Here is a 25,638-nt window from a genome sequence, read left to right as displayed (position 1 = left end):
TCAGAATGGGTATACTTAGCCTGTCTGCTAGTAGGCTGGTTTTCCCTGGAATGTGTGTAGCAATAAGAAAGTGTTCTGATGACATTCCCAAACTCTCATGGCCTTTCTGCACAGGGGTAAGATCAGCTTCCAACTTGCTTGTTGATATACCAGACTACTCACACGTTGTCCATCTGAACTGCAATAGTCCCCAGAGTGACAGCATCTTGAAAGGCCTACAATGCTAGAAGGAATGCTCTCATCTCTATAACACTGATATGTAAATTGGTCTCTAGAGGGGACCACATGCCTTGGGCCATCCATTCCAAGAAATGCCCCCCCCCAACCACAATTGGATGGCATCCGTGGCCACTGTGGCAACTGTGGGTCAAAGAATGAAGGGTCTGCCCAGAACTAGATCATTGGACTGAATCTACCAATGAATGTCTCACTTGCAAATTAGTGTGAGTTTTATAGGAAAGGATACGGGTTGACAAAGAATGGACCATTGAACAACCAAAGTCCATTGGAGAATTTGCATAAAGAAGTGTGCTAATGGAACCAGCAGTAAGGACACTGCCATTGACCCAACAACACTAATCTTACTGGAGGAGAAGAGTGAGAAAGTATAGTCTGAACTTTATGTCTCAAGGACGTAAAGCAGTGGTGGAGTAAAGAAGCTACCTGAGTTGTAGAATTCAAGAGTCCCTATGCACCCCAGGCTCTGTACTGGCACTAAATGTGATTTGGAAAGATTTACTGAGACATTCAAAACATTGCAAATCTGGAGCAAATAGTCCCTGACTTGTAGAAGCTGATGCTTGGTTGGGGCAGTGAGAAGCCAATCATCTAGATATGAAAACACCTGGAATCAACTGAGCTTCAAGTGAGCTGCGACTACTGCTATCCATTTGGTGAACCCCCTGGGGGCTGTGGTGAGTCCAAAGTGCAGAACTCTGAATTGGTAAGATTGACTCCCACCCAAAAGGATAGGTAACTCCTAGATTGCCTATCTATTTTTATGTGATAGTACACATCTTGGATATCTGTGGAGCACATCCAATCGTCCTTGTGTGGAAAAAACAGGATGGACTGGACCATGACCATTTAGAACGTTGCCTTCTTTACATACTATTTCAACTTGTTTAGATCCAAAATGGGTCTGAGGTCCTCGGATTTCTTTGGCAATAAAAAGAAGTGAGAGCAAGTTCTGAATCTTATCTGGTCGGGTGGGACATTTTGGATGACTCTTTGTTCTATCACCTTTTGTATTTTTTGTGCTGCTTCTTTCCTCTGACTGGGTGGAACATCAGGTAGTTTCTTCCTGTGAGTAAGAAGATGAAGAGAAAATGGAATGTAGTCACCTACAGATATTATTCTTAGCACCCAAGAATCTTTTGTGATATTTGTCCAGGTGTCTGGGTGTAAAGACAATCAACCCCTGACTGCTTTCAGAGTTAAACAGTTGGGCAGTGCTTCAGGAGGACTGATAGGACCTGCCAGAAAAATACTCTCTAGAGCTCTGGTTCTGTGGGCCCCCTCTGTCTCTTGGGCAATGTCTACTGTTAAAGTTTCCTCCTCTGCTTCTGGAGGAATTCTCCCCATGCAAATCCCGGAAAGGTCCCGTAGGTTTACAGAACCACATCTTCTTACCACCTCCCTGGTTTCTACAGAAAGTCCATTGTGGGGTAGAAAACTTGATTTCCATGGCAGACAGTGTCTTTCCTTCTTGTTTGCTGTGGGGAAGCATGTCCTTGACTGATGGCCCGAATAAGGAAGTCCCATAAAATGGGGCATTAATAAAGGATGTCTTGTAGGGCTCTGCAAATTCGCATAGCCACATTGTGGAAAGTCTCCTTATGGCTATCCTTGAACTGGCTGCTGGTGAGGTACTTTCCACTGTATGGGAGATCAACCTCATTGAAGTATTTGAAATGAACAGCAGAGTGGACAGCTGAGAGGAAGTCTTTTTGAAATCCTCAGCAGACATGGACTCCGAGAGAATATTTGATAACACCTTTGTCAAATCTCCATGTAGCCTAGTAAAATGTGCCAAATAATTTAGAGACCTCAGTGTGAAGGTGACTGAGGTGAAAACCTCACTTTCCAAATCTGTCCAATGCTCTGGATTCTCTGTTTTACAGATGGACAGAAGAGCTCTGCTCTGCCAGCTCTTTCTTGGTGGCTGCCACCACCACCATAGCATCAACTGGGACACCAATGCTCCAGTGGGATCTATTGGAAGGGGGAGGCCAAAATTTTGTCCAGTTGCTTGGGGATGGGTTTGACAGTGTCTGGTTCCTTCCATGCCCAGCAGGTAACCAAGTCAATCAGTGTATCTGCCGGGGAGGTCACCCAAGTCATAGATGGTCCAGAACCGAAAGCCTCCAGATTCACTGACTCTTCAGGAGAAGGAGATTGGGAAGACCAACCACCTTTCTGTTTGAGGATCTTGAAAATATCTCCAAAGGAGATTTCATCAGGTGGCAATCTGGGGGATCCCTCTCCCTCATCAAAGTCAGTGTCTTTCATGGCAGATTCCATCAAGGAGTCTATATGTCTCCACTTACATGTCCTCTTCAGAGGGACCTCCTCAGTGGAATGTTTGGGAGAGGTCTCAGAAGAGAGGGGAACTTCCTCTAGGGGAACAGACTGGACACCTACTGGAACTGGCTGTCCCTGTGGAATAGGTCTGATGGTCTCAGAGCTTGGAACCAAAGAGGGGAGATGGGTAGGATCCAAGACAAGAGATTACAAGTCTCTGTGGAAAGAAAAAGGCCTTTCTACCACTTTGAAATCAGAAGGACCAGGGAAACCCTTTCCTCCTTCTTGGGAGCTGATCTGAGCCTCAAGGGGAGAACTGGATCCAAGCTGATCAGGGCCGCAGCTCCAAGAGGATGGGACAGATCCAACAAAACTGAAGCCAAGCCCAACCCCGTGGATCTGGTGCTGACACCCTGACTCTGAGATCAATTCTGATTTGAGGCTATCAAAGCAGAAACAGTCAGGGAAACTTCAGGAGTTGAGGAAGAAACTTTCCTCGGATCCGACGCCAAACCTCTTTGGTATCTCGGATCCTGGGACTCTGAAACCATGGGTCTGATCGGAAAGGAACACAGTATGCACTCATGGATCCAGGAGGGGACAAAGCTGGCAGAACTCCCATCTGGATCTGAGCCCTGAGAAATTTCTGCATCATCCTATCCACATCTGCCTCTGATAAACTCCTGGAAGACCTGGAAGATGCAGTGGAAGAGGGCCTGGAATGTTTCTTCAGTGTCTGGAAGTGCTGAACTGGCAAGGAGGGAGATACAGGCTTTACTGTATACTCAGAAGTACGGCTCTTCTGAGAAGAACTCTCTCTTGCATCAGAGGGCTTGGGATCCAATGAGGAAGTAGATGGGAGTGGAAAGATCACAATCAGAGCTGAAGCTGTCAGACCGCAGTACTGTATAGGATTGGAAGGTAAACTTCCAGACTTATAATCCAAGGAAGTCGGATTTGAAATCTTTTGCATCTTCTCCAACAGCTCTAAGGAAACCCTAGGGGACCTCAGAGGAGACCTCTTTTGTACTCCTGAAGAAACTGACTTAGCTGGCTTAAAGGGGGGTTGAGCCCCAGAAAAAGCAGATAGTCCTTTAAGAATGAGTTTGTTTTGTTTGCCAGCTAAAGTTCGAGGGTTAAAAGTCAAGTATACCATACAGGCCATATTCAGAGGGTTTGGTCCTAAGCAGTAAATGCACTTCTTGTGGGCATCTGAATTGGGGATCCTATACCCATAAGAAGTTGGTTTCTGCGATGTAGCGGATAATCAACAAAGTATACAGAACTAGGTAAAACAAATGCAAAAGAGACAGACTTTTTTATTGAAAATACGAAAAATAAAGGAAAATACCAACAATGGTATTTAAAATTTACCTAAAAAGGTAAAGAAGAAGATATACCAACAATGGTACAGAGGAAAGAACTACTGAAGTAGGAGAGAAGCGGCAACAGTATAGAAGAAAAATACTAGTGCCTAATGCCCAGGGAAAACTAAGAGTTAGTAAAGAAAATACAAAAAAAAGATGTTTAAATAGGAAAGAAGACTGATATATATATATATATATATATATATATATATATATATATATATATATATATATAAAACAAGCAATGAAAAATTAACCTTACTAGCCTGAGAGTGGAACCAAGATCTGAGGTAATGGAGAAAGAATAGGGCATTATGGATAGAGGGAGTAGCTCGCGAGCTAGATCTGAAGTCTAGTGTATGCGTCTGAGCTGGATCCAAGGATCGGATCTGAGCCCATTTGTGAGGATGAATAAACAAAACAACATCAGATACTGAAATAAAACCTTTATCTTATCAGATCCATGGGCATCAATTTTATGAACCCCTGAGACAAGCTTTGTTATAAAACATTTGAAAACAGGGAAGATTAGTTTAGATGTGGAGGAAGAATCCCCTGAAAGGATGAAGGGACTCAAGACTGTCTGTACCCTATTAGGATGATATTCAGTACTTATCTGTCTGAAATAATCTGATGCCAAAGGAAAAGAAGAAGACCTGGACTGATGGATAGATTTTCAAGGTGGGACGAAGGTGGAGCAAGCCTAGAGAGGCAAATAGGCAATTCTAATTGTACTATTGAAGTATCTAGGAAGTCTTACTTTACTACACAGAACCTTCTTACCATTGCTTTTTTAAAATCATGTTTGCAAGTACCTTGCTGCTAAGTATACTGTTTGAAAAAAGTGGTGCTAATATACAGAATCTTAAAGTACCCCAACAGCAGAAGGGTCAAAATGAATCTTCTTGTCAAGGGAAGAATTAAAAAAAAACTCTTTTTTAGCATATTCTCATAAATGACCTAGAAGCAACTGCACTGGAGGAATGTTATGTGAGAAGCATACACAATTAAGGAATATCATAAATTTTCAACCTCTTAAGAGGAAAGGATAACAATTAACTTCATCATGTTCTTAAAAAAGGTCAGAAGTTATGATGTTTATTTATTTATATTTGATAACAGGTAGTGTTTGACTGGACCAGAAGCCCGTTTTCAGTGGAGACCTGGGGAAAAAAGCTCCAAGGAAGATTACATAATTATACATTTGTACATATGACAATTACAATAGGAGTTCAAATGCAAGTTCCTTGACATTATATCTAAAAGCATATAACAATGGAAGTACAATAAACTTATACTATTCATACAGATAAAACAAAAATATTTATATATATTTTTAGTTTTTTTAAGGATAAAAATATCACAAACTGAAGTTAAGATGACTCAAACTGAAGCTAAGATGGCTCAATTGCCAAGAAATATTGACAATGGGTGGTGGAGAGAAGGTAGTTAGACAGTAAGGGGTTAAGTTAGCCTGGTGGAGAACATGAGCAAAGCCTATGTTTGGTGAAATATTCCTTTAGGGACTGTTTAAATGAATGTGTATCATTGATGGACAGAATATGCTGAGATAGAGAATTCCACTGTTTGGCAATGATATGTGAGTATAAGGAGATGCCGTGAGAGTTTTGGGTTTTGTTAACCTTCAACAATACTTTATCAGCAGACCTAAGAGATTTTAGGTTAGTGTAGGGTTGGACAAGTTCAGATAGAGCTGGGCAGTTGTCAGGTTTATATAAGACTGCATGGGCAGTTAGTAGCTGAGTCAGAGTAAGCAGGTGAGGGAGCTCTAACCAGTTCAGCTGGAGAAGGGCAGTGCAATGGTGAGATCTTTTGAGAATGATTAGTCGCAAATTTGGCTATTTTGTTATAGCAAGATTTAAGGCTATTCAGTTCAGATTTGTGAAGATTGGTAAATATTTGGTAAATGCTATCCTGACAGTTCAAAATTCTGAAAGTTAATGGTGTAAAAAATAAACTCTCTTTCCAAATCTATCAAAAAGTTTCACATTGGATCTTTTAGAAGAAGAAATAACTGCAAGATCTTAAAAGATTGGAATACAGAAATGCGTCTGGGGTACTTGTATGAGCTATCACACTTTTTAGGAGTAGGAAATCAACTTATCAGGCATGCTGCATGTTGTAAAAATACTCCTTTAAGGTTGGTAAAACAGGTGGAACAGCTGCAGCTGTGGAAAGTCCCACTCTAACAATTAATAATACTTCTGCTGGGAGATAAATATGTAATTTTCTTCTCACAGAAAAACATCATTCATTTTTAGTCAAGAGTTCTGGTGGGAAGACTGAATAACACTTTTCTCAGATTCGGGATCTTAAGTTTGAAGAGAACACACTGAAGAAAACCACTTCTCCTCCCTTCCCTGCACTTTCAACTGAATATCAGTGTCAGAAAGTGATGGAAAGCTTTTTCTTTTCCTATCATGATGCAGTGAAAAAACAGAATTTAAAACATTAAAACCAGAAAAGAATTACTTAAGCAAATATAAACAAAAGTTCCATTTTAATAATTAAATAATCAGGAGAGGCAACAGTATTCTTTTCTAGAGAGACTCCCCAAAAAAGATCTTTTCCAAGCAGAGGCACTATCCTGAGATTCAGGAATCCCAACCATCTATGTGGTAACCATTACCTGCTCTTTCTCAGAAGAATGACAAGAGTGGTTCTCCCTCACTTGGTGTTTTACTGTTGGCCTTTAGTGGCTGGTAGAGCTACATCCGAAAGACCAAGAGACAATGATAAGTAGTCCAAGGAACAAGAATCGACCACAGCAGAGTTACCCATCAGCAAGTGACACAATTGAGCTAGCCTGACACCCAGGACTTCATAACAACATCTTTGACTTGTGGACAGGGGAAGGAAGACCTGAGGATACCAGTAAATACTCCATAGTACAGCCAAGAAAAGTGGGCTAAAAATGGATAGTTAGAGTAGATAAATCATCTACCAGCAAATGATTGGTTTTGAGGTAAGAAACCAATGGTTAGTCCACAAAAACACAAAATGCTTCCCCTAACACATGCATTATGCATAACTATGTATAAAATAAGAAAAAAAAGACATTTTTACATGCCTTGTTCACATAAACATTCACACAATAAAAAAATCCCTTTACAAGTCATGGCAGTCTATATAATATAAATTCCCTACCATAAAAACAATATATTCATAGAAAAAATAAAATTTTTCCATGATAACATGAACATGTGGAATGTTTCCCACAGCAGGATACGTATCTGCCCAGCTTTGAAAGATCAGTAGCTGACTGTCAGTTCCATAAAGCCCACATATGGAGTGCTTATTTCTGTGGCAAGAAAGCTCTGAAGCTTTTGATGGCCTGTCTATTTTATGTGGCTCTGTTCAAGACATTGGCAGTTAGAAGACCTGAAGGTTCCCCTTAAGCTTTGAAAGATAGTCATTTTGATGATATGCTTAGCAGAATATAACTCAAATAGTTACTGCAACAGTGATCTAAAGGTGAACATCTATGGTGACATCATTTATGTAGAAACAATAAGCAGGACTACACTCAAAAAACAATAAGAAGTAGTAATTAAAGAAGTATGAAACTACAACTGAGATCAAAGTCTGCCAACACTACAGCTGAAGGTACTCTCTAAATGTAGTAATTTAAAATTAGGAAAATTATATGTGGCAATGTCTGAGAACAAATCTGCCACCATTTTCTTAATCAGACCTTTACAGCTCTTGGAGATGCCATGTAGCCTTATAAAATGGTCATCTAAAAATATGTTGGTGAATCTCTGCGTTTTTCACAGTGGAATCAAAAGATGTGAGAATGTCTGATCTTGTTCTATGCAATGTACAAAACGTATGACATTTGTAAATGCATTCTTTTGTGAGACATGGTAGTTACATATAATAAGTGAGTGGTATAGCAGGCGTGAAACAGAAATTGTAACTACTCTGCTCTGTCATATGTAGTGCATACTTTAAACACTTTATTTATTAAAAAACTTACAATTAATTTCTCAAAAACATTTATTTGTAAAGGAGGTTTTGCTGCTTATTAAATGCAGATTATACTGCTTTCAAAAGCAGAACTGTGTAAAATGGAAGCAATACTGATTCTTAAAAGTAGCTAAGACCCTTTCTAGATATTGCTGTAACTTCTCAAAATGATTCACATATTTGGCTTTCCCTGCAGTGGTAAATAAGACTGAAAATGAAGGAGCAATTACCATCCAAAATAATGGATCTTTCTGGAGCACATGCCTTTGATGATGAGAACAGCTGCCTACAAGTTTATGTCATTAATGAACAGCTCACTAGTGGTCGCTGGAGTTGTAACATTTCAGTTAGCAATGATAATGAGAAAGATAATAGTCTGAAATGGTGACAATCTGAATACGTGAATGTACTTTATGAGCAAGGCAAAATTAACCCTTGATCATGACACCAAGGTAAATGAATATGCTGGACTGTGCATGAAAACGCCAGGGGGAGTGGGTTTGGCATAATAGTTAAGGTCTTCACTTCATAGACACAAGGTTCAGGGGTTGATTCTGACATCAGTTATTGGCTAGGCTTAAAATGACCCTTCAGTGCCGTTAGCGTAGTATTCACCTATGAACCCTTCTGCTCAGCAAAAGATCTTTACACCAAGGCAAAAAATAGAAAGTCATGATACTCAAAACATTTCTAACATTGCTCTGTTGCTGTCATATCCCACAAAAATTAATGTTAATGACTGTAATTGTAAATAGAGGAAATTTTATTTAACTCACTAAATCCGAGTGAGGCCTCCAGGTGCATTTGCAGTTAACTCCTACTGATGCCTCTAGGCATCAAATGTTGCCCATTCATATTTGCATCAATAATTCCAAAACCATGCCATGTGCAAGATTTTGAAAGATTTCATCTTAAAACTTAACACAATGGCAAACTCAACTGCATTAATATTTGACCTCTGTTTAGTGCAGGTAAAGAAATATTAACTGTTGTTTTTATGATATTAATTTATATAGATATAATTTTCACATTTTTCTAAATATTTCAACAACCAAGTACCATGGACAGAACTCCTTAGCCTCATATGAAAGCTCTTAGCTGGATGACTGAAATGCTGCTGACAGTATGTGTGTAACTTGAATGGCTGCTGAGATATTGAGTTGTTTACAAAATATTACATACAAATGTAATAGTTGCTGTGTTTACTGTGATTTACAAAATTAATTTTAAGACCTAGAACCTAAAGAATACTACCACTGTAAAAATAGTTTGTGCTGAAGAGTTTGCCATTTATACTTCTTTCATAACTCCTATGGTTCCAGAGATATGAACATTTGTTTGGAATGTGAGGACATAATTTGATTCTGTCAAAAGGCCCATTGGAAGTTACAGTGCAAACTTCCGGAGCTCCATTGTTGTGAATGAGTTAAGAAAATGTCATCAATTTAGCAGTAGACACAATTGTAATTTAATTACACACAACTTTTCTACTACTGCATTCAACTTTGCAGTACTAAGGATATCTAGGATCCTGTTTTTCATCTTTCTGTTTTTGAAAGCAACTCCTCTTTAGATATTCAAGCATGTATATTCAGTTGCCAGAGACATTCAGGACATTCAGAGGAAGACCAAAGATGAGTTGACAGCATTCAGGAGTAAAGAATGTTTTAAAGGAATGCAGGGATCTTACAATTAGCTATTTGTTTCCTGCTACCAGTAGAGGGAGGAAGGACTCATGGTCTTTGTAGTATGACTTAGCTGCACACAAATAATCACTTCAGCAACTTTGACCATAGATCAAGTAAATAATTATTTTACACTTTATCTAAGTGGCTGAAAATTAAGACAAAAACAAAGCAGTGTACGGATGGAGAAAAATACTGACCTATGTGATGTCTTGCTTATTCCTTCAATATACACTGTCTGAACCCCCAATTACATCTAAAGCACAAGCACATATTAGCATTGTTAGTGACAAACTACTTAGACAACATAAAGCATTTTGAGTATCATATCTCCTACCATATGAAGGAAGGGAATCTATTACCTTAATCTCGTTTCCAAGAAAGACTACACCTTCCTGTAGTAGCTCTCCATTTGTCTACGATATGGTTATGCTTTAACTACAGAACAATCTCTTGATTTTTCTGATTATCATACCAGACAGCACCACTGTCTGTTGTGTAGTCAGCTGGATAACAGTAAGAGTGAGACAAGTATTACTAGTAGCTTACATTACCTTCAATCCTACCCACCAAAACTATTTTTTCATGTACCCAACAAATCACAAATCAAGTCTCATAACCACTCTTTTGGAACACATGACCATGCTGGGTGTACACTATGAAGCTAACTAGTACCTTAGCCATAGAAAAAAATATTTTCTATAACATATCACCTGCAACCTGGAAATTGCTCACTTCACATGTTAAAAATTAACTGGATTATAACTGCCTCAGAAACAACCTTGTAAAGTATATTAAAGCATCACATGACTGTTACTCATATAGATAAAGGCTAATGAACTATGTTGCTGCCTGTTACATTGCCATACTTACTCTTTACTTATTAGTGACTTCTGTACAAACTGTCAATGTTGACTTATTGAATTCTGGTGATTTTCAACAGTGAATTTACAATGTTCAAATTACCTGAATCTGTGTACTATATCATGTAAATATTACTGCATAGTTCTTGTGTAACAATTTATGTGATGTACATACCTTTCAATTTCTTAGCAAAATAAATCTGGACAAAGCCAAAAATAATGGGGGAGAAAGGCCCAAAAATAGGGACAGATTTTAAATACTGCTGTTATAAACTTGGAAAGTTGCTGGAACAACTAGTTATGTGTTAGTATGCATTTTCTGAAGGATATGATATCTGAAACTCATGCCTGTTTTTATTTAGTGACCTCAATCCCAACTGATTAAAGAAAACACATTTATGAGGAATGGACCAAACTTATAGGGCAAAAGTCTGGAGGGTCTGTGAAAATCTAGACAGTTGAAAGGTATGGCAATGTGTTGTTCTGTAATTTATGAGTTGCATACTACCTCTGTACTTGAGTGCATAATGACTGTAATTGCAAAATCTGCTTTGTACCTTAGACCACAACTGAAAAGTGACCCTGCTGCAGCCTAGCTACCAAGTCAGTAAATAAATACCATTAGGGCTCTCAACATACAACATTTTGTAGACGTAACTAAAATATATGAAACATACACATAAGAAATACAAAAAAAGGCATAACAGAAAGGCATTCTACATGGCATGTTGTTAGGTATGTTTATGAAAGTTAAGGTTTACTCTGGAATACTGAGGATTTCTTTGTATATTTGTTTTTCATCACACTTGGCATATTTATAATACACAGTTTCTTTAAAGAACAAAATAATATACCATTTACCTTAATGACAGGCATCTCTTTGTTGAAAAACATTGTCTAAATGCTCCTCCTCCTGCTTTCCAGCACTGGCAATATGTAAGTGCATTAAGAGCTTTGTCAAGATCTTCTGTAGTTCTAGCAGGTGCAATGCTATACAACATTCCTAAAATGCTTTTTCACTTCTGACAAATCATTGAGGAGTACAGTCACTATATAATGATAGCAGTTTGAGTTTCACATTTCATATCCTTCAAAAATGCATGTTAATGTGAAAACTGTTATCAATCAACTTTCTAAGTTTAAAAGAACAACATTAAGAAGTGTCCCTATTTTTGGGTCTTTGTCCCCCCATTAGTTTTGGTTTTGAGCAGATTTCTTACAATATGATGTTGAAAGGTATGCAAGTGAGTAATGCTACTGGCACCAATTCATTCCCTGGGTAGCTATTGCCATGCATCCACCTTGCAGAATGGGCCCTCATACCTGCCTAGTAGGTGTTCCCTGCTTCCAGTATTATGATTGTGCAGTAAAACCCTTTTTCCCTTCTTGTGCCATTCTGAAGCCCTCCCACAATCAGCGCATGATGAAGCCATGGCCACCATACAGTCATGACACAGGAGAAACATGAATAGTCATGGTGCACAGGCACACAGTGTGGACCACATATGATGCATATCTAGCAGCATGGCCATGTAGGACATACTGACATTAGCATTATGGCAAAGTCCAGTAGCATGACTTGCACAGACTGATTAGGAGCACTAGCACAGCCAACAGACATGGTAGCACATTCTTCTTCTTCTTTCGGCTGCTCCCATTAGGGGTCGCCACAGCAGATCAACTGTTTCCATTTCTTCCTGTCCTCTGCATCTTGCTCTGTCACACCAACCGCCTACATGTCCTCTCTCACCACATCCATAAACCTTATCTTAGGCCTTCCTCTTTTCCTGTTACCTGGCAGCTTCATCCTTAGCATCTTTTTCCCAATATACTCTGCATCCCTCCTCAGCACATGTCAAAACCAACATAATCTTGCCTCTCTGGCTTTGTCTCCAAACCTTCCAACCTGGGCTGACCCCTCTAATATACTTATTCCTAATCCTGTCCATCCTCGTCACACCCAGTGCAAATCTTAACATCTTCAACTCTGCCACGTCAAGCTCTGACTCCTGCCTTTTTGTCAATGCCACTGTCTCCAACCCGTATAACATAGCTGGTCTCACTACCCTCTTGTAGACCTTCCCTTTCACTCTTACTGGTACTCGTCTGTCACAAATCACTCCTGACACTCTTCTCCACCCACTCCATCCTGATCCTGCCTGTACTCTCTTCTTCACCTTTCTTCCACACTCACCATTACTCTGAACTGTTGATCCCAAGTACTTAAACTCATTCACCTTCGCCACCTCTACTCCCTGCATCCTCACCATTCCTCTGTCCTCCCTCTCATTCACACACATATATTCTGTCTTAGTCCTGCTGACCTTCATTCCTCTTCTCTCTAGAGCATATCTCCACCTCTCTAGGGTCTCCTCCACCTGTTCCCTACTCTCACTACAGATCACAATGTCATCTGCAAACATCATAGTCCACGGGGACTCCTGTCTGATCTCGTCTGTCAACCTGTCCATCACCATTGCAAATAAGAAAGGGCTCAGAGCTGATCCTTGATGTAATCCCACCTCCACCTTAAACGCATCCGTCACTCCCACCGCAGACCTCACCGCTGTCACACTACCCTCGTATATATCCTGTACCACTCTTACATACTTCTCTGACACTCCCAACTTCCTCATACAATACCACAACTCCTCTCTAGGCACCCTGTCATATGCTTTCTCTAAATCCACAAAGACACAATGCAACTCCTTCTGACCTTCTCTGTACTTCTCCATCAACACTCTCAGAGCAAACATCGCATCTGTAGTGCTCTTCCCTGGCATGAAACCATACTGCTGATCACTAATCATCACCTCCCTTCTTAACCTAGCTTCCACTACTCTTTCCCATAACTTCATGCTGTGACTGATCAGTTTAATCCCTCTGTAGTTACTGCAGCTCTGCACATCACTCTTATTCTTAAAAATCGGTACCAAAACACTTTTTCTCCATTCCCCAGGCATACTCTCACTTTACAAGATTTCATTAAACAATCTAGTTAAAAACTCCACTGCCATTTCACCTAAACACCTCCATGCTTCCACAGGTATGTCATCTGGACCAACAGCTTTTCCGTTCTTCATCCTCTTCATAGCTATTCTTACTTCCTCCTTGCTAATCCACTGCACTTCATGATTCACTCTCATTCTCTTCATTCATCAACCCCTCAAAGTACTCTTTCCATCTGCTCAACACACTCTCCTCGCTTGTGAGTATGTTTCCCTCATTATCCTTTATTACCCTTAACTGCAGCACATCTTGACTAGCTTGGTCCCTCTGTCTAGCCAATCGGTACAGGTCCTTTTCTCCCTCCTTAGTGTCCAACCTTTTATACAACTCTTCATATGCCTTATCCTTAGCCTTTGCCACCTTTCTCTTTGCCATGCACCTCATCTCCTTATACTCATCTACTTTCTTCATCTCTTTGACAATCCAACTTCTTCTTTGCCAACCTCTTTCTCTGTATACTCTCCTGTACTTCTTCATCTGTACTTCTTCATTCCAACACCAGGTCTCCTTGTCCTCCTTCCTCTTTCCAGATGTCACACCAAGCATCCTTCTAGCCATCCCTCTTACTAGCTCTGCTGTAGTTACTCAGCTATTCGGTAACTCTTCACTGCCACCCAGTGCCTGTCTTAACTCTTCCCTGAACATCACCTCACAATTACCCTTTTTCAATTTCCACCATTTGATCCTTGGTGCTGCCCTCACACTCATCCTCCTCTTTTGATCACCAATGTCATCCTACAAACCACCATCCTATGCTGTCTAACTACACTTTCCCCTGCCACCACTTTACAGTCTCCAATCTCCTTCAGATTGGCCCTTCTACATAAGATATAATCCACCTGTGTGCATCTTCCTCCACTCTTGTATGTCACCCTATGCTCCTCCCCCTTGTTAAAATATGTAGCACATTACTGATGGCCAATACATTGTCCACCAAACATGACAGCACAATGTAAACTAGTTCCATCATGGCCATCATCTACAGCATGGCACCACTGTGATACAGTAGCATGGTCTCTGTTCAGAGTGCAGTGCTGTCATAAGATGCAGCAAGGCAAGCCATGCATGTGCAGACAGTAAAACCAAACTTCTGACACAATAAATGGTAGTTGCAGGACCCAGAGCAGAAAGGATGGCTAGTAATGCATAACATTATCAGCATGATGCAGAAAATTTGCTCTGAATCACTTCAACTGTATAGCAGCAGTGCTATGGGGTCCCTGCTACCTCAACAAAAATACCAGGGAATGTTATATTAGCTGTGTCAGATGGTGATCCATCATGGGGATGTGTGGAATGGAATATATGCAGTACAGGTAAGGCTGGCAGCAACATAAAATGATGAGAGGTTCAGGCCAGTGGCAAAGGGTTGGCATCAGAGGTACACAATTGTGGACAGAATGAAGCAGGTTGATGGGGGTTATAGCTTACAATATAAACACCACAGCCTGTGCTGCCTATATGCTGCATGTTACATTCTGAGCTGTATACACTGTGCCACTAGAAAGCACACTGCTGTGATCTGACCTGTACCATTACAATACAGCAGCTATGACACATTTCTCTTGCACAGCTGCAGACCTGCCAGACACTGATAGGGCACAGAGGAGATGTCATCTAGTGTGCACTGATAAAGTTGCATGTTCATGTGTATGGGTAATGTGATGGGACCCGAAAGAATCATCAAAGCCCAGAGATTCCCTCCCTGATGCTAACATACTCCTACAAGTATTGCGCACTCGTTTCAGGCAAATGCTAGAAAAGAACAAGAGTGACAAGACCTTCCAGGATCAGATATGGCTGGGCCTGGTGCATAATGTCAATGCTATGAGTGGCCGTAACAGAACAGCACTGCAAGTGTAATGCAGGTTAAATGATAACATCCTAAATGCCTGGAGTAAGACATATGCCACTACTAGAAAATGAATGACCATAGGGGAAAGACCACCTATATAGAGCACTGCCACAGAGATGGCAGACTTGGAGAAAGCAACTGCACCAAATTCAGGAGGAGACCCGTATGTGGTAGTTGGACTGGTGGCAAAACCAAATGTGTCTGTCTTACACCCTGTAATTTGGAATGCTTATGTGCCACAGGACAGTGCTGCACCACTGTCACTGCTTTACCTATGGGAAACATCAATAGGTATCTCATCCGGGTTTATCAGGCAGGCAACTCAAAGGTATTCATGTGCCCTTTCACTTTGTAAATGCTTGGTATGTATCAATGTGTGTGTGGAATAGGGTGGTGGAACTTTTACATATGTTCTGATACAGGTATAGGTGTTTATCTGCCTTCAAAGGTGCCACTGGCATGGGGGTCAAGCATAATATGACAGGACATGCCTGATGTCAGGGCATCACCACTGCCTGATAATAAGGGCACCCCACACATGGTACAGTCACCCAGTGCAGTTTCACTGTCAACAATGGCAACAGTGGAATGTGCACTACCACAAAAATAGTACAGTTCTGTAAAAAAAACTAACATAACAGTAGATATTCTAACAGATCAATGCTGCAGTAGTCTCAGCTATTTGGGTTATATCCTGCCAAGAATGTGACCACTGACCAGCTTTCAAAGCTTTAGCATACCTTCTACACACCCTACCTACCAGGAGATCAAGCAAACCTTCAAAAAAAGCCAGGATAGGTGCCAAAAGCTTCAGAACTTTTCTGTATGAAGAAGGGAGGTTATAGCCCTGAAAGGAAAAATGCAAGGAAAGGAAAAAGCATGAGTAAAACATATATAAACGCAAGGGTATCCACATCTACATCCTGATACATTAGAACATCTACTGTTAAGCCAAGTTTACTTACACAACTGTTAATATGTTCATCAGTAGATCAATGTTGCAGTAGCCTAAACAATTTGTGTAGAATGCACCTCAGAATTATATATTGAAGAGGAAGAAATTCAAGAATCCAGGATTCCCTGGAGAATTTTCCTAGCAAAGGTAGTTATGTATCTGGAAAAGGAATCTAGTTTGTAATGCTTTGTAAAAGTATAAACAGAAGACCAAGCTGCTGCTTCTAAAATACTTCTAGAGTACATACCTTTCCACAAAACCTCAAGGGAAGAGAAAGCTCTAGTGCAATGAACCCTGACCCTGCCTGGAAGTGATCTGTTATTATGAAAACTGCTGACAAAAATAGCATGAGACAGCCATCTAGAAATTGTCTGCTTTGACATGGGTTGTCTTTTCTTATCTTCATAGGAAAACAAAGTTGTATACTTACCATAATCATAGAAATGACACTTATCTCTACACTTATCTCTATCTCTGACAACTTATCTGACCTCCACAAACAAACCCCAAAATCCTTCCTATCCAATGAAACATGGCTCACCAAAAATCAGCTCATCTTAAATCCAAAAAAAACGAAACTCCTACTATTCTTTCCTCGACCTCTCTCTCACCATAAATCCTCCTTTGTCATCACATCCCTTAACAAGACCCCCATCCTAGCCAAATCCCACACTAAGCTTCTAAGCACAATTATCGATGATGAACTTAAATTCAATCTCCATATTCAGCAAAATATTAAAAAAAAACACCAAAAACTTGGCCTACTTTACCGAAATAAGAAATTTCTTAACTCAGAAGCTAGACTCGCCATAGCTCAGTCTCTCCTCCTTCCCTCCCTTCTCTAGGCAGCCCCTATTCTCACCTCCATTCACTCCACATATCTTTCCAAACTCCAACAAACTTACCAAAAAGTAGTCAGATTTGCCACTAACTCTCCACACAACACACAGTACTGCCTGGCACCCAACTCTCTTAAATGGCTAGAATTCCCCCAACAACTCCAAGTGTCTCAATTTCAAATCATACACTCTGTTATATACAAACCTACATCCTGCCCCTCTCTCTCTCTCTCTCCTTCCTGGTTTCCTATTATACCCCAAACCGTACTCTCTGTACATCAAATCAACAACTCCTTCACATTTATAAACCCAACAAATCTTTTGGAAAACTACTTTACAAATCAAGCGTAGCCCAAGCATGGAGCAAACTCCCCTCACATATAAGAACCGTCTCCCACCATAAGCACTTCAAAAAAGATCTAAGACAACATTTACTTAGCATAAAGTCTTGTCCCTGTTATGACCCTATCTAACCCATTATACCTCTTCATCCCTCCAAGCCAGTAATAAACTACACTCAGCTAGGCAATTACAGTGGCATAGATGTATCTCATACCTACCTTTATGTTAACTCTTTTGTTTTTGAGGTACGTTTTCATTTCCATTTTTTACCTGTCTGATTAAAAAAAAAAACAAAAAAAACAAAAAACAAAAAAAAAAAACGGCTATATGTGTTTTTATCTTGTTCACATTTTTTCTGTATATCTCATGTACCTGTAATTGTATTACTACTGGTATTTGAACTATGGTTTTATTAATTGTTAACTATGTTAAAATTGTTCTTAGTGTCTGTAAAATCTCTGGAGCTTTTCTTCTTGGGTTTCCACTGAAAATGGGCCACTGACTCAGTTGGACCAAACAGGTTAACAAATGTCGGTACTTACGTATTATCGCAACCACATTTCAAACCACTCAATAATACGTTAAGTACCGAATGTTATTTACTTTATACTTAAAAATGTTCTTTTGGTGATTTACAATGATTCATTATTTTTCCATGACTGTTATTTGGTATACGCGTTTTAGGATATAACGTATTTCACAACAGGGAGAATATGGATGGACTTTTTTAATGAGGAGTGCTGCTCATAATAAGGTACAGTTGAGATGTTAGGTTTACAGTTTAGTAGCTAACTATTGATTGACTCTTCATGACCAGAACAACTATTTATGGTTGTGAGCTCTTTTTAAGGAGGAAATGCTGCCCTTTTCATTGTAAACGAATAGGAACAGTTATACCTGGGTTGTGTCTAAACGGGAAGGGGTGGGGATGTAAACCCAATTTCAAATAACAGCTTTAAGGAGAAAATAACTATTTCCACCACCACAACTTGGTTTGGTGGTAAACATTTTGCGTAACATACAGTGAGTTCAACAAAGCCCTATATATCTTATCTATTTTCAGTTTTGTATGCCTTCCCTTGGTTAACTTAGGTATTTCTGTGACTGTCATAGTTGTAAGGATGAAACACATAAAACTCTCAGAAGGTGTTACCACATAAACACAATGCGGGTTGACTGCTTTGACCGGACATTGTGGCACCTTGGGTTTCTTGTTATAAACAACTGGCCGAAACCAGTCACTTGGTCATATTTCAGTCTTAAGTAATGAGACCCTTTTTGAGAAGCAGGACAACTGTGAAGATATCTTGATACTTAACGTATTACCGAACGGTTTGAAATGTGGTTGCGATAATACGTAAGTACCCAAATGTCAAATAAATAAATAAATAAATAAAATGATGTGTAAAAATGTGTGACTGTAAAAAAAAAAAGAAAAACAGTAACCAAGAATAAGTCCACGTAGTCCAAAGCTCTAAGGAACTTTGCTAAAACACAGAGTTTATTAAATGCCACAAACCAAAAGCATTAAGCACTTTCATCCATACACTTGGACTTCATCAGAAGTAAATCTTGTGTAGAAAAACACTCCTTATAAATGGCCCCTAGTCAAGCAAATTAAACAAACAATCCATCAATTAATAAAACAATCTTCCAATTAAAATACAATGCAAGAATGTATTAAAGAAAAGACAGCATCACCTTAAGACCTTGCATACATAAAAATCCATTCATTATGTTCTCTAAAAATGCAATTGAAAAGTGTAAGAAGACTATGACTGAATTAAAAAATCTTAAAAAAACCTAACAAATATGAACATTTAATGTATGTTTCACAATTTAGCTGTCTCAAAATTTAGTTCTGATGAAGTCCAAGTGTATGCCTGAAAGTGTTTAATGTTTTTGGTTCGTTGTATTTAATAAACTCAGTGGTTTAGCAAAGTTACATACCATACCATAATCCTAGATCCATGTTGTCTTTTTCCATCCTCCTCAACTGATGGGACTATTGAATCCATATGGATCTGACATCTGCAGCTGTAGAGTTTTGGATCCAATGCTCAGGCTCCTCCCCTTCCCACAGTATCCCTCCATCAACTGAATATCTCAGTTTGAGTTTGCCTGCCTTACATAGCTAAATACTGATAATGACATCAGAAACAAACACCAGAGATACAAACCATGGCTGTAATAAAAACAAAAATTCCAGTAAGCGCAGTACAGTCAAACATGAACCCAAGGAAAGTGAAAACTTAGCAGGAGGATGGAGGGAGGGAAAGTTGAGAAGAACCGAAGAAGACAAAATAGACATCGTGTTATTGTAAGTACATAATTTTCGTATCTGATGTTGCCTCTTCTGTCCATCCTCAACTAATAGGACAGAGTCTCAGTCTACTACAAACCCTGGGAGGCCTAATGGAAGGATATTCCTGAGGATGGTAGAACCAAATGAGGCCCTAGACCTAGAATGTAAATCCAGCTTATAGTGGAATATAAACAGATGCACGGTAGACCAGGTAGCTTATGCAATGATATCATCATTAGGCACTCTCAAAAAGAAGGCTGTAAAAATGGCCACAGCCCTGGTAGAATAAGCTTTGGGATTGTAGGGCAAGGATAATCCTCTTTACTTATACACAAATAAAATGCATTCAGATAGCCACCTCTACAGTCACCTTAGAAACCCCTTTCCCAAATTTGTCTGAAAAAAAAGGAGACAAAGAGCTGGTCCATTTTCCTAAAAGCTTTGGTTCAATGAAGGTAAAATCTCAGTTGGTGATGAACATCCATCAAACGTAATGTGTATTCCCTTTTATTGGAAAATTTTGGGAATAAAACAGGTAAATTAATAGTTTGATTCAAAGTAAAATCCAAAGCCACCTTGGGAAGAAATGTAGGGTTAGTTTGAAGTGATATCCTATCTTTATGAACAATCAAATAAGGCGGTTTACAAGAGACAGCTTGAAGCTCTGATATTTTTTGAGTGGGGGTAACAGCTGCCTGGAAAAGTGCCTACCAAGAAAGGTACTTTGACTCTGCATTTGCAGCAGGTTCAAATTGGGTTTAGTAAAGGCCTATAGTAAAAGGGTAATGCACAGAAAAGCACCCTCTGACTGCTTCCAGACTACAGCAGTTGAGCAACTCTTCAGGACAGCTGGAAAGGACTTTTGAAGAAGGTCCCCCAAAACCATTTTTTCTACAGACCACATCTGACACAAGAGAAACATTCATTGTAATTAATCCCCCCCTCCCTCTGGGGGCCTATCACTAAAAGTGTTAAGTGCAAACCGTTGAGATGTATAGAACCACAGCTTCCTGCACACATTCTGGTTCCAAGAAAAGGCCCTTTGGGGTAGGGAAGTGAATCTGGATGGCAGAAAAGGGTTTGATATCCTGTTCACTTCAACATAGTGTTTCCTGTACCTTCAGTCCAAAGAGAGTGGCTCTATCATGGGGATGTTGATAAAGGATGGCTTAAAGTGCTCTGTGAAATCACAGAGATACTTCCAGGCATACTGGTGAATGGGAATGTCTTTGCCTGTTGCTGTTGACATGCAATCAGCCACATTGGAAACAAAGTGGTTATGTAGCCAGCTACATAGCCACTGCTTTATGGACTTCCACAGGTAAAGACCCCAATAGAGACCTGGAAAGCTCCTTCATAAAGTCCCCCTGAAAGCATGTTAGATGAGCTAAATAGTTCAGCACCCTTACCTCAAAGGTAGCTGAAGCATAAACTCACTTTCTAAACCTATCTGACTCTGTGGACTCTATGTTAGGTGGATGGACATTAGAGCTCTCTTCCAGAAGCTCTTTCTTACTGGACTGGCTACAGCTACCATCATAGAATCAACCACTGAACCCTTACTCCAGAAAGGTTTTTATCAGTTTTACATGGAATTGTTTCAAGCACATAAGGTTATTTCCAAGCTCACCTTGAAACCAAATCCCCAAGTTCATTTGCAGGAGGGACTACCCAAAAGTATAAAGGCTAGTCCAGAAAGCATCAAGGAATACCAGTTCCTCCTGGGAAGAGGCGTGAATGGACCAACTCCCTTCTTTCATAATAATTTCAGAATCTTGCCAAAGGAAACATTCACATCTAAAGGCACCTCACCATCATCAAAATCAGTATCCCTAGTGGCGGACTCCTAAGAAGAGTCTAAGTGCCACCTTTTACATGTATGCTTCTTATGTACTTCCATGATGGGAGGTTCTGGGAAAGGCTCAGATGTAGATGGTATTCCATGATGTAGATTGCCTCAAGACCTTTTGAGGTTGTCTGTCCATTGGTGGCAAGAGGAAAAGATAGACAACCCAGAGAAGTCAGCAGGGGTGGGACAGCTCTGACTGTGAAAGGGATGCCTGCTGTCTAGACTTAGAAAGGACCATCTGTAAGGGTAAAACAGAAACCAGTCCAAAAACAAGTCCTGCAGGATGCAAAGATCTTGACAAAGGCATGTTCTGAGAGCCAGTCCAAGTAATCTCCGAAGCTGACACCAGGGACAAGCAGTCGAGAGCCAAAGCACTGAGAGAAAGGGAATGGAAGGATTCAAGAAACTCAGAGTTGATTTCAACCCCTCAGCACTGGTGCCAGCCCCTTGGCTCTGAGGACCTGTCAAGATCCAAAGTTGTCATAGTTGACCTGGTCAGAGATATTATTGGTGTTGAAGAAGCCAAATCTTTCAGCTTGGACACAGGCAATCCTCAGAGAACATTCAGATCCATGGACACCAGATCTGAAGGTCAGATTGGAGGATAATCACCAAAGGAGTGGAAGACATGGCTCTTGGCACCTCTACAGTGGTTGCTGGAGGGGGGACCACAAGTTGAATATGGGTCCTCAAGAATTTCCTCATCAACCTGTCCATATCAATTTTGGACAGGTTCCTGGATGACCACACTGAGGAGGTGTAGCAGGTAACTTAGAAATTCGCTGGAATTACCTCTCTTATAGGAAGGGGAACAAAGTCTAGGACTAACTGGCTCTGGTGCAAATGTCAATCCAGAAAAGGGTGGAGAAAAAGATCCCATTCTGATCAGATCTGAAACAGTAGTCAACTCCAAAGATTTTGGCACCTCTGGAGCAGGCACGATGGGTCTGTCAGATCAGGAGTCCTCTTCCTCAGTTCTTTCTCTCAGTGTTTCTCAGGGAGTTTCTCTCAAGTTGCATTCTTTTCCATGTCCTTATCCTTATATTTAGCCTTCTCTCCATTATTTTTTTTCTGCAGGTTTCTTGCAAGAGGGAGAAGAAGAAAAAGGTAGGGAGGGGTTAGCTTTCCTCATGGAAGCAGGGCGAAGCCCCTTCTAAGCCGGATTTGATATCCAGTCGGAAGGAGCTCTAGCCCTGAATGAGGAGCATGGAGAGCAATCCTCATCAAGAGTATGTATTTAGTGGCATCTTTATTTAGCTGTGGTGCAGTGTGACTTGCTGTTCTATGCCTGACTATTGCTTGTCTCCGTCTGCATCTGATTTTTCCCGCCCACTCATCCTACTCCTGTTGTGCTTTTGAGCTGCCTGCCCATATTATAAATCAAACTTTGGACACTCTTCTGAGTCTCATCTCATCAGCTAATTCTATTGAGCATTGAGAGATCAAATGAGAAGCCACTCCCCCCCAAGCCTCTTAAACTTGAATTATCTTCTGTTTCTTACTTTCTCGTTTACTAAAAAGTTCACTTTTCCGCTGCTTTTTGCTGCATGTTTTTAAGGTGTTCAGTGGCATTTAATCTGCTGCATTTATTACTTCTTGGTAGTAGCTTGATCACATTGTAATTGTTATTCTAAGCCCCTTAGTCCTGATTTAAGTGTTTGGGCTCAAAACTAGTTATCTTACATTAGGAAGGTTTGTGGTAGACTCTCTTGTAGCAGGACAGGTAGCTTACACCCTTCTGAGTTGGGAATTGCTGGTTGAAGACTTATTGTCACTGTTATTTTAAAGTGTCTTAGCTCTGGTTTAGGCACTTGGGTTCCAAACCTGTTATTTTGCATTAAGAAGGTATGTGGTCTAGACTCTTGTGGGAGGAGAGTGTAGCCTTCAACTTCTGAGCTAGGAATTGCTGGTGAAGGCTTATTGTGCCTGTTATTCTAAGTGTCTTTGTGCTGGTTTAAACACTTGGGCTGCAAACTAATCATTTTACATTAGGAAGGTTTGTGGTCTACGCTCTTGTGGCAGAAGAGGATAGCGTATGTTAACTGGAAATTGCTGGTGTAAGTGTTATTGTGCCTTTGTTTGACTGGCTAAGAGGGCTAGCTTGTTAAAAATTTGAATCTCTGTGTCTGAGGTATTTGACGATGTTTAGCGACCATGCTATTTGAGAAGAAGGGTGCTGCTGGTTTCTGCTAAAACTCTACAAAAGCTAAGACTTATTTTACCATATCCACTGCTTTAGCACTTGTTTTTTGCTCATTCATTGAGTGTTTCTGTCTTTGTTTGTTATAGTCTAGTTATGAGTGTAAAGGGGACATGAGTCATTTTCTGGCCCAGGATTGTGTAAAGGAAAGAAAAATGTGCTGTTTTTGATTGGTCACAGGGCCTGTTTTTTTATTGAATCTCCTCTGCTACTTAAACACCACAGATGCATAGCACTTGGCTGATCACTTAAGAGCAAGCTAAGACTTACATTACTATGTCCACTACTTCAGCACTTGTTTTTCACATTGTTTTTGTCACAGCTGCATTAACTGAGTGTTTGTGTGTTGAACAGCTGAACTTTTTGACCTTTTTATACTATTTAATTAGAACTGCTGTCTTCCACACTGCAGCACATAGCAGTGATCTGCATAGACAGATATCTTGCAGTGTAATTTCCCCTTTAATCTGTGTAGATGTCAATCTCTCTCTCGGTGCAAGTTTCCCTTAAAATGCCCTTACTGTCTAGACAGACTTTTTTAACTACTAGCATATCCAGTTTGCATGTAGCTGAGCATTGTTCATCAAGTTCCTTGTGTTAGTGACCTATTCAATATTTAAAGTTCCATCACTCCTCCCTAGTAGATCTCTAGCCATGGATATGCACTTCCCGACTCCCTGTGCCCATTCTGGTTGAGATGGGTATTCTGAGGCACTGTTGCAACTGCCTCATGTTCATAGGTTCATAGGTTCATACTAGGCTATCTGCCCTAGGGCATTTATAAGCCTAGCCAGAATGTGTTTGGCTTTCGACACCCATTTTAAATTAATTTTGCTATGCCCTTTTTGTGAGGTTAGTATACTGTGCCTCTGTCTAACAGTGACACAGAAGTCATACCCGGGGTAAACCTACGATCTCCCATCCACTCATCAAGATTCATCTTGAAGAGAGTCAATGAGGGACTCTGCCTAACCTGGACTGGGATTTTATTCCAGAGTGAAGGGAGCCTCTGGGTTATGAATCTGTCCCTCCATCATGTCCTATTTATTTTCAGTGCTGAAGTTCAAGTCTCTCGAGCATGTAGCTCGATAGGATTTGGATTTTCTGAGGTGCAGCATGTCCATTAATTCCGGGTTGGACATGGCTTTATACGTCAGGCACAGATCGCCTCTGAACAGGCGGTATGCCACTGAGTAGAGCTGGAGTTTCTTTAACCGGGCAGCATATGGCATCTGTTTGAGCCCTTTGATCCTCTTGGTGAGGTACTTTTGGGGTCTTTCCAGTTGCTGCAGGTGTCTGGTAAGGTACATCCCAAAAGGGGCATTGTACACAATTATGGGCCTGATGAGGGATGAGTAAAGAGGCACGATGACCTCCCCTGATCTAGATGTGAATCCCTTCATGTACATTGACAACCTACTTATTCTTAATAAATCAGATAAGTATGCAAGAGATGTAAATACACTTTAATGCTGGAGACAAAAATCTCTCATACAACCAAACCTAATCCTATAGAGGTTGTTAGTGACACTTGTACTATGCCTACTGCATAAGATAACGATCCTACACATAAAACTGCTTATGCTGAGGCACTTACAGGTAATCTTTCTAAACGTCTAAGACTTCCAGCACAGTTCATTCAAAAAAAAGGTCCTCAGTCATCAAGTAAACATTCATTAAAACACCATCCACAGCTACACACAGTAACACTGTATCCAGTGTCTCTGCTGCTAAGTCTTTAAGGCAAATCAGCACACAGCCAAATTTCCTGATCACTGGTGATTCTACTGTGAGGCACACTGATGTCCCTTTACCAGACTGAGTAAGAAGAGAGTTAAGGTTAGCAGCCTTTTTGG

Source organism: Protopterus annectens, chromosome 8.part0 (assembly GCF_019279795.1).
Source record: "Protopterus annectens isolate FY-2018-M chromosome 8.part0, PAN1.0, whole genome shotgun sequence".
NCBI lineage: Eukaryota > Metazoa > Chordata > Ceratodontiformes > Protopteridae > Protopterus > Protopterus annectens.
This window is presented reverse-complemented; position numbering follows the sequence as displayed.